The sequence below is a fragment of the Hordeum vulgare genome, chromosome 6H (genome assembly GCF_904849725.1).
Source record: "Hordeum vulgare subsp. vulgare chromosome 6H, MorexV3_pseudomolecules_assembly, whole genome shotgun sequence".
Taxonomy (NCBI): domain Eukaryota; kingdom Viridiplantae; phylum Streptophyta; class Magnoliopsida; order Poales; family Poaceae; genus Hordeum; species Hordeum vulgare.
In genome coordinates, this window is record NC_058523.1 from 29,372,374 (window position 1) to 29,387,164 (window position 14,791).

A 14,791-nucleotide genomic window follows, 5' to 3' on the forward strand; every position below is an offset into this window, starting at 1 on the left:
AATACCAGCCGGGCGGAACCCAGTCCCGGACAGGGCCCCTCTGATTAAGCAGGTGTCCTCCGCCGAGTCGACGACGAGGATGCGGGATAGGCATCGTAAAATGAACTAAAAAATAAACTAGTTCTATTAATTTTCTTGCTAAAAATAAACTATTAACACTTAAGCATATACAATAGCAAAATTAAACTATTAACATTTAAGAATATACAATAGCAAAATTAAGCAATAATCTAAGAAACACTATTAACACTTAAGCATATACACTATACAATATTTCTTCTTCTTGTAACCCTAAACTAATTTTTCCTCTTCTTCTATTTCTCCTCTTCTTCTACTTCTACTTCTCCTCTTCTTCTACTACTTCTCCTCTTCTCTTCTTCTACTTCTAGTCTCCTCCTCTTCTAATTTTTTCTCTTCTTCTACTTCTCCTCTTCTTCTATTTTTCCTCTTCTTCTCCTCTCCTCCTCTTCTTATTCTCCTTTTTCTTCTTTTCTTCTCCTCCTCTTCTTATTTTCCTTTTTCCTAATTTTAAATATTACTAACCCTAATAATCTAGCACAAACCTAATAACAATAGGAATTAAATGACAAAAAAAATCTTTTTCTTCTTTTCTTCCCTTTTTCTTCCTTTCTTTTCCTTTTTCTTCCTTTCTTCTCCTTTTTCTTCTTTTCTTCTCCTTTTTCTTCTTTTCTTCTACTGGCCGGAGTGTTGGGGAGGAGGGGGCGGGGGGCTTACCGGCCGGAGGTGTCGACGGCACGCGGCGAGGAGGACGGCGACGGCGAGGAGGACGACGGCGACGACAGGCGGCGGCGAGCAGGACGGCGGGCAGCCTGACGGCGTCGTCGAGTTCGTCGCTGTGCCGCGCCGGGCAGGAGAACGAGGAAGAAGGAGAGAATGAAATGCGATTTGCGTTGGAAATTTTCTAACTCCCGCTTATATAGGTGGATCTTTAGTCCCGGTTCGGGGCTCGATCCGGGACTACAGACCCCCTTTAGTCCTGGGTGGAGCCACGACCCGGGACTAAAGGCCCTTTTTCGACAGACCAGAAGGCGGGAAGCAGGGGTTAGTCCCGGCGCGGCGCTCCAACCGGGACTAAAGGGGGTCTTTAGTCCCGGGGCGTGGCTCCACCCGGGACTACAGGCCCTTCTCGGCTGCACGATAAATTTAGTCCCACCTCGCCCAGCGAGGGGGACTAGCACTTGTTTATAAGCCCCGTCACAGCTTCTCCATCGAGCTCCTCTCTAAAGCAGGCTTACGGGCCTAAACTCACTGAAAATTGAAACTACATTCGAAATTATGGAGAAAATTCAACCTGAATTCAAAGTGAGTTCACTTTGAATTTAGATTGAACTTTCTCTATAAATTCTCATATAGTTTTAATTTTTTTCTATTTTCATAATTAAAAATTTTGACTATCCAAACTATTATCTATTTTGTTATTTTCAATTAAAAACTATGTTTATTAAAAATTCTTTTTGCATATTTGAGAATTTGACAAAACTATGATAATGAAAAGTGTTTGAAATTAAATAAATAATGCAAAACTATTTTCTATTTTCATAATTAATAATTTTGACTATCCAAACTATTATCTATTTTGTTATTTTCAATTAAACACTATGTTTATTAAAAATTCTTTTTGTTATTGAGCATTTGACAAAACTATGATAATGAAAAGTGTTTGAAATTGAATAAATAATGCAAAACTATTTTCTATTTTCATAATTAATAATTTTGACTATCCAAACTATTATCTATTTTGTTATTTTCAATTAAAAACTATGTTTATTAAAAATTCTTTTTGCATATTTGAGAATTTGACAAAACTATGATAATGAAAAGTGTTTGAAATTGAATCAATAATGCAAAACTATTTTCTATTTTCAAAAGTAATTATTTTGACTATCCAAACTATTATCTATTTTGTTATTTTCAATTAAAAACTATGTTTATTGAAAAACACTACAAATGAACTCTGAAAATGTTGAAATTTGGCATGCTATCATCATTTCACCCACATAGCATGTCTTAAAAAGTTGAGAGGGCTACGACAAAAACAGGATGTACTTCGTGTACAAAACGGACAATCTCTCTCGAAGTATCAGCGTTTCGAACGAGAACTCATCTCTTACAAAGGGATTTCATTTTTTTGAACTTATTTGAACTCCATACTTTTTGTGTGTTCAAAATGCACCATTAAAAGGCACATCACAAAATTTCAACAATTTCTGACTTCATTTGGTATTCTTCGTGCATTATCTTTTTTTTTTTAGGTAGTTGACCCTGAAATTGAAAAGCACTACAAATGAACTCTGAAAATGTTGAAATTTGGCATGCTATCATCATTTCACCCACATAGCATGTGTTAAAAAGTTGAGAGGGCTACGACAAAAATAGTATGCACTTCGTGTGCAAAACGGATAATCTCTCTCGAAGTATCAGCGTTTCGAACGAGAACTCATCTCTTACAATGTGATTTCATTTTTTTGAACTTATTTGAACTCCATACTTTTTGTGTGTTCAAAATGCACCATTCAAAGGCACATCACAAAATTTCAACAATTTCTGACTTCATTTGGTATTCTTCGTGCATTAACTTATTTTTTTTTGAGGTAGTTGACTCTGAAATTGAAAAACACTACAAATGAACTCTGAAAATGTTGAAAGTTGGCATGCTATCATCATCTCACCCACATAGCATGTGTTAAAAAGTTGAGAGGGCTACGACAAAAACTGGATGCACTTCGTGTACAAAACGGACAATCTCTCTCGAAGTATGAGCGTTTCGAACGAGAACTCATCTCTTACAAAGGGATTTCACTTTTTTGAACTTATTTGAACTCCATACTTTTTGTGTGTTCAAAACGCACCATTCAAAGGCACATCACAAAATTTCAACAATATCTGACTTCATTTGGTATTCTTCGTGCATTAACTTATTTTTTTGAGGTAGTTGACCCTGAAATTGAAAAGCACTACAAATGAACTCTGAAAATGTTGAAATTTGGCACGCTATCATCATTTCACCCACATAGCATGTGTTAAAAAGTTGAGAGGGCTACGACAAAAACTGGATGCACTTCGTGTACAGAACGGACAATCTCTCTCGAAGTATCAGCGTTTCGAACGAGAACTCATCTCTTACAAAGGGATTTCATTTTTTGAACTTATTTGAACTCCATACTTTTTGTGTGTTCAAAATGCACCATTAAAAGGCACATCACAAAATTGCAACAATTTCTGACTTCATTTGGTATTCTTCGTGCATTTACTTATGTTTTTTGAGCTAGTTGACCCTGAAATTGAAAAGCACTACAAATGAACTCTGAAAATGTTGAAAGTTGGCATGCTATCATCATTTCACCCACATAGCATGTGTTAAAAAGTTGAGAGGGCTACGACAAAAACTGGATGCACTTCGTGTACAAAACGGACAATCTCTCTCGAAGTACCAGCGTTTCGAACGAGAACCCATATCTTACAAAGGGATTTCATTTTTTTGAACTTATTTGAACTCCATACTTTTTGTGTGTTTAAAATGCACCATTCAAAGGCACATCACAAAATTTCAACAATTTCTGACTTCATTTGGTATTCTTCGTGCATTTACTTTTTTTTTTGAGCTAGTTGACCCTGAAATTGAAAAGCACTAGAAATGAACTCTGAAAATGTTGAAAGTTGGCATGCTATCATCATTTCACCCACATAGCATGTGTTAAAAAGTTGAGAGGGCTACGACAAAAACTGGATGCACTTCGTGTACAAAACGGACAATCTCTCTCGAAGTATCAGCGTTTCGAACGAGAACTCATCTCTTACAAAGGGATGTCTTTTTTTTTTGAACTTATTTGAACTCCATACTTTTTGTGTGTTCAAAATGCACCATTCAAAGGCACATCACAAAATTTCAACAATTTCATATATGGTGGACACTAGCTCACCTATGGTATATGGTGGACATTCTTCTTCTCTCATATATGGTGGACACTAGCTTACCTGATATTTCAACCGTCGATGATGTTCGCTACTCCTACTTCCCCTAGTGCATAACCAATATCTAGCACAAGGAGAAGAAGGAGAAATGACCCCCCACAGCAACAGTCGACATTCTTCTTCTCTCATGTATGGTGGACACTCCCTCACCTGATTTTTCGACCGTCGATGATGGTCGCTACTCCTTCTTCCCCTAGTGCATAACAAATATCTAGCACAAAGAGAAGAAGGAGAAGCAACCCCCACAACAACAGTCGGCATTCTTCTTCTCTCATGTATGGTGGACACTCCCTCACCTGATTTTTTGACCGTCGATGATGACCGCTATTCCTTCTTTCCCTAATGCATAACAAATATCTAGCACAAGGAGAAGAAGGAAAAGCGACCCCCACAACAAAAGTGGTTCCGCGGCACACCATGTGGTTCCGCTGCACGCCACGTGGTTCCGCTGCACGCCACGTGGGACTAATGGTCTTTCATTTTTAAATGACTGTTTTAATCAAAAACAGATCTGTTACAAAAGGGATTTCATTTTTTGAACTTATTTGAACTGAAGACTTTTTGTATATATATGTGGTCGAAATGCATGATACCATGATACCATGAAGTCAGATTGTACAAATGGATTTCATTTTTTTGAACTTATTTGAACTCCATACTTTTTGTGTGTTCAAAATGCACCATTCAAAGGCACATCACAAAATTTCAACAATTTCATATATGGTGGGCACTAGCTCACCTATGGTATATGGTGGACATTCTTCTTCTCTCATATATGGTGGACACTAGCTCACCTGATTTTTCAACCGTCGATGATGGTCGCTACTCCTACTTCCCCTAGTGCATAACCAATATCTAGCACAAGGAGAAGAAGGAGAAACGACCCCCACAGCAACAGTCGACATTCTTCTTCTCTCATGTATGGTGGACACTCCCTCACCTGATTTTTCGACCGTGGATGATGGTCGCTACTCCTTCTTCCCCTAGTGCATAACAAATATCTAGCACAAAGAGAAGAAGGAGAAGCAATCCCCACAACAACAGTCGACATTCTTCTTCTCTCATGTCTGGTGGACACTCCCTCACCTGATTTTTTGACTGTCGATGATGGTCGCTATTCCTTCTTTCCCTAATGCATAACAAATATCTAGCACAAGGAGAAGAAGGAAAAGTGACCCCCACAACAAAAGTGGTTCCGCGGCACGCCACGTGGTTCCGCTGCACGCCACGTGGGACTAATGGTCTTTCATTTTTAAATGACTGTTTTAATCAAAAACAGATTTGTTACAAAGGGATTTCATTTTTTGAACTTATTTGAACTGAAGACTTTTTGTATATATATGTGGTCGAAATGCATGATACCATGAAGTTAGAAAGGGCTAAACCATTCAAAAGTAGCAAATGAAGTTAGAAAGGGCTAAACCATTCAAATTTGGAAACTATAATGGCTCAAACAAAAACTAGACATATATAAATTGGTCCAAGCAGTACATGATATTAGTCCAAACAGTACATAATAATAGCTATCATAGATATATATATTCGAGGGGACGCTGGCCATAGTTGACGACTCGAATCAGAATGTCCACCTTATTCGAGGTGACGCTGGCCATAGTTGACGACTCGAATCTTGCGGTACAACTCGTATGAAACGTATGCATCTTTTGCTGCATACTCAATGTTGATACGATCAAGTAGGGCCTTCTCCCAAAGTTTGTGCTGAGACTTTGGGAAATTGGTCTTCATATCACCATATTCCTCGTCGATCAAGGCAACTGCCATATGAGCCATCGAAGTCCTGACATGTCGAAGCCTGAATACCGTTTGGAGATCAATGAGGCAACCAGTTGGTATCTCAATACTGAAGCTGTACCTCATCTTCAGCTTGTCGTTCGTTATGTCAACGGTAGCAAAAGTGATGCCGCTGCGAAGGAATTCCATGAGTTCTGGACAATGCTTGTCACTACTGCAACAGAAACAAATTAAAATGGAACAAATGTTACATACTACTTCAATAAGGAAACATGTTTCACTACAACTAAAGTGAAATTTATCTTTAGGATTCAAATAGAACATATGCAATGGAACCTAGAGAGATCACTATAGCTATCCAATGGAACCTAGAGAGATCACTAGCTATATGCAATTTTCATGACTATGACATATCATATTGCTATCCAATGGAACCTAGAGAGATCACTAGCTATATGCAATTTTCATAACCTTGGATCAAAGAACACCGCATAAAATTGTATCACTACAACTATGATTTCAATGGAACATATTGAACCAATCAGATTTTTCAGATTGTGGAACACTATTCCAATCAGATTGTGTTCCCTTCAACTAATCAAAATTGTTTCACTACAACTATTTGAAGCGAACCAACTATGATTCCAATGGAACATATTAAACACTAGTTGATTCTAATACGATTTTTCAGATTATGGAACACTATTCCAATCAGATTGTGTTCCCCTTCAACTAATCAAAATTGTTTCACTACAAATATTTGAAGGGAACCAACTATGATTGAAACAAATAAACTTACAATGTCATTACCTTGGATCAAAGAAAGCCTCAAAACTTACCTCGCCCATTGGAAGATCAAGACATGGTGTGCGAAGCATAGTTGGATGACGGCAACACCGCGTTGATCGGCCGTGTACTCCAGATCAAGCCCCAAGAACTTCTCATGATCCATTGCGGTGTCAAGCCATCGTTCCTTCAACTGTTCAAGAAAATACGGCATCTCCCTGCTCTCGTTCGTGTACACGACATCGAGCTTGGTCTTGCCATGTGCGAGCACCTCTCCAAAGCGAGTTGGCATGGTGGAAGAAGAGAAGGGAAGAAGAGAGGAGAAGAACAGAGCGAGATCGAGAGAGAAGAAGAAACAGAGAAATGGCAACTCTGCTTCGGTTCGTGCTTTTCATCGCCCGAAACGGCGCGGGATGCAAACCGTTTGGGCCTTTAGTCCCGGGTCGTGCCACCAACCGGGACTAAAGAGGTATACCAACGGTTGCCACCACTACGGCAGGCCACGTGTTAGGCCTTTAGTCCCGGGTTGAGCCACCAACCGGGACTAAAGGGGGATACGAACGGTTGCCGCCACCACCACTGCCCACCGCGTAGCCCTTTAGTCCCGGTTTGGGACACGAACCGGGACTAAAGGCTCCTTACAGGCCGGGACTAAAGCCTCGAGGGAGGCATTGAGAATTGGGACGACGTGGCCGGGCCTTTAGTCCCGGCCCAGAGGCAGGCCGGGACCCTTTAGTCCCGGCCAAAGGCCCGTTTTCCACTAGTGTAACCATAAAGTTGTGTGCGTTTTAGGCTTAATGAATTTTGTCGCTAATAGTTGACAATAGGGTGATTTAGCGCTAAGTTTTGGCCTCAATTTAACGTCACACTAAAGCTATATCAAGCTTTCTTTGTTATGGCTAGATGCTTTGCTGGCATGCCTTTGTTATGGTTGCGTGCTGCTATGCTTTATTGTAAGTATATTTTTTAGAGTTGAAGGAAAAACATTAAATGAGGCTTAACTTTTGTACTCAAGTCTTATTGAGAGCATCTTAGCCAAAAGGTTAAAGTGGGAACCCCTAGGGATCAGACTATAGATCCCTTGCGTTGTATCAGACTAGTCACTGACCATAGGATGAGAAGCACAGTGACCATTGGATCCGCCAGTACATTACCGTGCATTATAACGTAGTTTGTATGATGCATGTGTGATTCCACATTAATTGCCATCAATTTGTTTCCTAACATCCACTCCTATAAATCAGGGAATATCAAATTGATTAGGCTCCATGCTTTCCATGCAGGAGATTTGCTTTCATAAATTTGTTTCCAATCCTTATTTCAGATTGAACTTTAATCGTCTTTTACACATGATCTTTTTTTTCACCCTATGAAATTGTTTCCATGAAAAGTTGATAAAGATTGTTTCCATCGGCTTAGGACTTCTTTGCTTCAGTTAGCCGAAACTTTTGCTTTCATCAGTTTAGGATATGTTTGCTTTAGTGAGCCGAATTTTTTTCTTCCACGGCAACTGACCATCACTTTGATCTGGTTAGATCGTATTTGTGTCGAGTGTACGCAAACAAAAACAGTTTCAAGCATCTGGAAAATTATATTGAGTGTAGCATATAAAAGAGATCTCGACAAGATTAAAATTAGTTTCCGTCACAAACTGCTCTTAATAGAAGATTATAATTTGCTTCCGAAGGAACGGGAAATTACTTCCATCTGGTTGAAATTTTGCTTCGATGGATCACACAAAATGCTTCCATGGCAACCGGCAATCACTTCGATCTAGTTTGAGTTTGTGTATTTCAGTCGTTCATAAAATATTGCTTCCATTGTTACCAGTGATTGCTTCAATCTATTTAGAATTCAGTAGTTCGACAGCTCAAATAAATTGCTTCTACGATCACAACAACCAGAATTGGGCAAGGTAGGTTGACAACAGCAACGACAACATAGGGTAAGCTGGCAATGCCATGGAATTTGGAATTCCCATCCATCAAATTAAATTAGCAATTTGCTTCGAATATGGTATTTGCATGAAACAAAATGGGAAATTGTTTCCAAAGAATTTGGCACTTGCATACTAAAAAATGAAGATTTTCTTCCATACAACAAAATGATGCATATGATCAGGATTTGCTTCCAAAGATATACATCTTGCTTCCAAATAATTACGATACTAAATTTTATGTATCAAAGAATTGCTCCCATAAGAACATATATTAGTTTCCATGAAAGGGGAAAAATAGATATTTTAGACTGCATGAGGATATGTTTCCACAACGGTGAAACCTTTGTCCCAGTTAAACGGATAATTTGCTTTCATGGTGATCTCGGAGCACGGCACCACCTATGACAGTGACATGAACCGCAAGCGAAACATCGTCTCCTGCACCATGGACTGTGGAAAGACGTGTTGCATCTTACTATCTTTTTTTTCTTCCTGCAATCTAAGACATGATCATGCGACCATGGTGAAGAAATCTATAATGCTTAAAATAATGAAAATCTCCCAATGAAAAAAAGGATCGGTACAAGCAATGTTCCTCCATTGCATGATCAATGAAGGATACGATGCAATCGATTCAAGTAAATGTATCAATCCGGCCTCACATGTGCTTCACTCGCATCACCTACCTGTGCATATGATGCTGAGAGTCACCCTCCTACGTCTCGTGAGAGCCTATCCCAAACTGAGAACCCCTCCAGCAAGGCGGATCAAAGGCCAAAATTACAGATGGAGCAGGCCTGGTCCTAGTGGAGTACACGGCGGCGACGAAGTTTACGTGTCCGTCGATGAGTAGGTGGTGGGTCAGTCCTGCAGGGCTGCCGGACAAGGTGATGCTGTTAGAGGAGAAAGCAAGAACAGCGAGGGGCATGGCGAGCTAGGCGATCTCTACGCAACGGGCAGGAGAGTCGTGGAGAGTAGTTTCAGGCAATTAATTCAAGGAGATATTATGGGGATGGGCCAGAAAATCTGAAGGTAGTATCGGGTTCTATTGCATGATTTGAGTGCATTTCTCAGCCGTGAGATAAATAACTCATCGACGATGTAGGACTGGTCTGACCAATGCTTCTGGTCAGACTTCTGTACGGGAGTGTTTTCCAAGGTTAAAATCGAGCTAAGCATGCATCAAGGATAGAAGCAAGTTCAACTGACCAAACAAGGCAAAGGGCGTCCGGCAATGCCAATGCTCTAGTAACGGCGCATTCGCTGATTGCAATCCATAAAATACCGGTATGAGTAAAGAGTCTGTGAGTATACATCTGGCAGACGTGCACACATAAGTATACAACTTAAACATATCGAGATGAGCGGAGGTAACAATGGGCCCGAAAAGGTGGAGTGGCCGGAGCTGTTGGGCGTCCCGGCGACGCCGGCGGTGAGCAAGATCCACCAGGACAGGCCGGACGTCACGGTGGTGGTGCTGCCGGACCAAACCCCGGTGCCCATTGGGTTCAACAGCAAGCGCGTCCGCGTCTTCTACGACTCGCAACAGCCCGGTGCACTTGTCGCCAACATCCCCATGGTCGGCTAGCCAGCCGGCCGGACGGCGGCCACGCATATGCGTGCATTCCGGTCGATCGACAGCTGAATAATAACGCCATAGCGCTGTGGCTCTCATGCATGGATATGTTCCCTGTACTCGATTGCACTGGCTCGATTTATGCTTGTTTCAAGCAATAGAAGGTGATTGACGTGTAAGTCCTATGAGAAATAATCATTTACTACTCCCTCTGTCTCAATTTAGAATGCATGCACGTGTATCTAGGTCGTCAATTTGACATATATAAAATATATTATTTGACATAAAAATTATATCATTAGAAAATAAAACATCTAAAGTTTCTAATGATATATTTTTTGTAATATACTTCTCTCTTTAAATTGGTCAAATTGACGACTTAGGTACATGTACCGGACTTGTAAACTGAGATGGGGGAGTAGAAGGGTTAGGCACGCTTTGCTGCGTCATTAATGTTATTGAATTTTCAAAAGAAAACTACTCCATCTATTTCAAAATATTAGGTGCTTTTTTTTTGAAAATTTAAACCTTACGTTTCACGAAATTTGTAAAGAAATATATCAAATCAATGTCATTAGCTTTATCATGAAATGAATTTAGTCAAATTCAAAGAATTTGTCTTTTAAAAAACTAATACACCTTATATATTCGAACCGATGAAGTATTTGGTTTGACGAGTTCGGGAGATGACCGAGTGTGATTTATATTTATTTACAATGCGGTGTTATGGGGGCCATTCACGGTGTGATTCTGGGTTATCTGCTAAACAATTCATAATTCTGTGGTGATATTTTCTATGCCATTGGCTGCATGTTTGCACTTTTTTCAATGTGGTGTGACGGTGCGTGAGGTAGATATGTTTTTATAAGTTGGTTGATGTGATTTATTTAAAAAAAATCATAGACCCCGTCCAAATATAAACCAAATCAATCTAATACCTCAGTCAAATGGGAGAGCTCAAAATTAAGGAGCATAGTGAATTAAAAGAATGAAATGAGAGAGTTCCTTAAGAAATTATTGACCCGGTCAAAATTGAGTAATCCAATTTTAAAATTGAGTCCTTAATTTATTGTGTGGCCTCTAAAATTTGGTAGCTTAAAACAACAAAATGAGAGAGCTCCTTGAGAAATTGTTGACCCGTCAAAATCGAATGACCCAAATCTAATTTGGAGACCTCAATTGATTGTCAGGCCTCTAAAACTAGGGAGCTTAGTATATTAGTACATAAGTTCATTAAATTGTAAGTACGTAATCCTATAAAACTAAATAGTTGATCCCCACTATCTTAATTCTCTCAACATGCACACATGTCACATCATCATTCTCTCTCAACATGCACGTATCTCAACTCTCCACACATGCCACCTCATCAATCACACAAATTTTATTTCCCTCAACATGCATGGAAAGTACTATTTATATTATATATATGTTCACAACTATATAATATTCATATGCAATGTATCGTCTCTATTTTAAGTTTCATCAAAAATATATTAAAAGAGATCTCCGCAGCAATGCGTGAGGTATCATCTAGTTTGTAAAATGTATGACTCATCTATCTATCTATGTATCACTCTACCTATCTATTCACCTATTTAGCTAACTACCTATCTATCCATTGTCTATCTATTTATTCTATCTATTTCTATACTAAAAGCATAATACGGAAGCAAAATAGAGTCATCACATTAGTTCAAATAGATTAAATTATCTGAATCAGTAAGTTGAGGTATCAATGGCCGACATTTAAAGATGTAAATGTTAAAAGGTCTCAATCCACTCAAAAGGTGTCACTCATTACAAAATAAATTATCTCAACCATTGATGAAATAACAAGAAAATAGACAATAACTTCAAAAAGGATCTGATAAGTTTTAAATAGTTAGTTATCAGAAAGAAAATGCAATTTTTCATTTTGTTTGGCCCCTTGATTTGGGAATAGGCATACACAACCAATGCACCAAGGAGGGCAGTGACCAACACTTCATCAGATTGTTCTTGGTTAAACTTAGTTTTGAGATGTGCCTAGTAAGCTGAAAAGAAAGAGGTAGCAAGAAAGACTCAGAAATACAATAAACAAATATGCATACACTTTCGTTTTCACAAAGACTTATTAAGTAAGAAAAAATGCTCATAGATAAGCTTGGAAATTCATTATGACTTGTACATGTCTAAGGCTTGTCATAGGAGGGAGTAACTTAGACTAGTGTCATGCATATGACACTAGTTTATATTACTACCTTCATAGTGGTGAGTACAATAGAGATGATGTCATAGGTGGTCCTATTTATTAGCTTGTAGATTCATTTTGTCTTGGAAACTGTTATGTGATAGTAACATATTATGTTACTCTAAACACCTCTCCCCTCATTAAATACATACCACATAAGCAAATTTACTTTGGGATACGTTATGTTACTAGCGAAGTTACTCCCACTATGAGAAACCTAAGGAATACATTTTTTGTTTTGTGAAACTGGCCTATCAGGCCCACCTTAACTGCTAAAGTTTGATTTATAATGAAATTACAAATGCAGATACTGAAATGCCATAACATTATTATATATCTCAAGTGTCAACACATTGATTACAAAAACATGGTAGAAATTGCAATAATTTTATTTAAAATGATATGGAACCGTGTTGTTTATACTTTGTCCATGTGCATATCTTATAGCATCTTGAGTAATAGCACATACAACAGAGCCCGTAGGTAGAGTAAGGGTTGGCCCATACTCTTTGAGCCCCCCACCAAAACCCTCCTACTCCTGTAATAGTCCATGTGTTTCAGCTCGGGCTCATTCACATCAGATTAACATTAAAATAAAAAAGTAAATAGATTCAACAAAATCCTTTAAAAAGTTAGCATCCAAGATGCTTTAGTGTGCCAAGTGTGTGCAGATATTCGTTGGTAAACGACATTCCATGACCTCGCGCCCAAAAAGACAAACATCAGTTTTTCAAACTTCCTCACATGCCCAAAATTTGTCCTTTTAGCCACGAGCTCGTCGAATGTCCAAACTCCATCAAATTTGGCATGGGAATCACACACTATACAATGTTACACAAAAATATATTTAGAATTTGATATTTTTTGCTGTTTTGAGCTATTTTATTATTTACACATAGGAGTTTCTGAAACTGGCTGCAGAATCGCCTCGTCCCTCTCTCAATCCATACATCTTTTTCTCTCTCTATTTGCATACACTATATTTGTACTCTAGTGTGACAACACAATATTTCATAGTATAATATTTCTAGTGCATAGAGCTCAAATATATTCAAGCAACCATTTCAATCATCACAATTCAAATTTATATTCAAAATTTCCAAACACAAAAATACATATTCTAGTAAAAAAATGTTTATCGTGCGACATAACTTCTTACAAGATACTCAACAGAGTGCTAATAATAACAATGACTTCCATACTACACCCACAAATGCTTGACAAGATAATCTTGAAGTTGCTAATAATACGTGCATGCCTGTTTTCTGTATTTTGATATATCAAGAGGAATTTCACCAACAATAGAAATCATGTTGGTAGCCATTCTCTGTCAATGACTTTGCAAGCTCCCAGTCGTAGCGGAGTCCTCATCTTTCCATCTCACTCATTTCTAATAATCATGTTGTGCATGGTCAGAGAAGTTATCATTATTTACCAACGGTTGTGTGTATTCCAGTATCTAGTTGGACCACTCACCATTGCAAAGTGCGCTTGTAGAACACCAAATGATCTCAACTCGCCCTTCCATACTCCTTGAATCCTTCCAAAATAGATTATTGTATTTCCTTGTGGATTGGAAATGGTTTTCAAATAAGTGGCCAACATGGTTGGGTACGTGGTATTAGTGAACATTCACCTCAAACTCCACCTTCGGAGCTGCCCTTGAAGTTAACCTTTAAACAAGTGGTGATCTCTTGAGAGCACTGGTACCATTGAAATAATTTGGCAGGCCAAAGAAAGAACCCCAAATCCACTAATCTTGCAATACAATAACTTCAAGAATCATGGTTGGTCCAGCCACATGCCCTGAGTACGGCCCTTTCCATGTTGTTGGACAACCCGCATTAAACGCATACAATGAATGCAACCAAGCATTCCTTCAAAGCCTGTTGTGGTACCAATTCCCAATATCCTTGCAATGTCCTCAACACCAGGAAATCTCAAGTATCAATTTTGAAAAGCACCAGTTAATCCTTAACAAAGTACCATAGAGCTTCTATAATGGTGCTCTCTCCAACCATCAAAATTTCACCAAACTATCAGCTGGAGTACCATACTCAAGAATGGGTAATGAGCTAGCATGTCTGTCTAGTGCAGTGCAAAATAATGAGCCAACGTGTCTGTCTAGTGCAGTGCAAAATAATGAGCCAACATGTGTGTCTAGTGCAGTGCAAAATAATGATCCAACATGTCGGCATCCTAAACCTCCTTCTAAAGGCCTGCTCATCGTACACAACATGATCTGCAAAATAATCGAAGATAAGCCACAAATTGTCTCTAAACATGTCCCTTGGAATTGTCATGGACCGACGATATTTCTTTATAGTGTCCTCAAGAAGAGGAAAGCCATCATCTTCTGAATCCTCCTTTTCCTCTCACGAGTAAATCAGGCTGTCATCATTGTGGAATATAACACGTTGACGATGCATTGACATTAGAACTTACAAAATTTCAACAACTGACAACAATAGATTGAACTCTAGCATTCGATCAAGCACCCTGTGAGTGTGAG

General features: G+C 38.9%; 1 pseudogene; it reads left to right on the forward strand.

Moving 5' to 3' along the window:
- The first annotated feature begins 9,830 nt into the window (after positions 1 to 9,830).
- LOC123403940 lies at positions 9,831 to 10,115 on the forward strand (annotated as a pseudogene).
- The last annotated feature ends 4,676 nt before the right edge of the window (positions 10,116 to 14,791 follow it).